This window comes from Corapipo altera, unplaced genomic scaffold (genome assembly GCF_003945725.1).
Source record: "Corapipo altera isolate COAL_440 unplaced genomic scaffold, ASM394572v1 60003, whole genome shotgun sequence".
Taxonomy (NCBI): domain Eukaryota; kingdom Metazoa; phylum Chordata; class Aves; order Passeriformes; family Pipridae; genus Corapipo; species Corapipo altera.
In genome coordinates, this window is record NW_020886819.1 from 2181 (window position 1) to 2543 (window position 363).

General features: G+C 66.1%; 1 protein-coding gene across 1 annotated transcript in view; it reads left to right on the plus strand.

Annotated features, from left to right (window-relative positions):
* Positions 1–363, plus strand: part of LOC113941353 (deaminated glutathione amidase-like) — a gene marked incomplete at its 3' end in the record, with an annotated part of 3397 nt that overhangs the window by 866 nt on the left and 2168 nt on the right. The gene's annotated exons all lie outside the window — the stretch shown is intronic.

Below are 363 nucleotides of genomic sequence, written 5' to 3' on the forward strand. Positions count from 1 at the left end.
GGGGGGGGGGGACCTGGAGGTGACCCCCATCCCCAAGGAGTGACCTCAGTCCTCAAAGAGTGACTCTCGTCCCCGTGGGGTGACCCCCAACCCCCATGGAGTGACCCCCATCCCTGTGGGGTGACCCTAGTGCCCATGGAGTGACCTCCATCCCTGTGGGGTGACCCCAGTCCCCAAGGAGTGACCCCCATCACTATGGGGTGACCCCAGTCCCTGTGGGGTGACCCCTATCCCCATGGGGTGACCCCTGTCCCCAAGGAGTGACCCCTGTCCCTTTGGGGTGACCCCTGTCCCTGTAGGGTGACCCCTGTCCCTGTGGGGTGACCCCCATCCCCATGGAGTGACCCCAGTCCCCATGGGGTG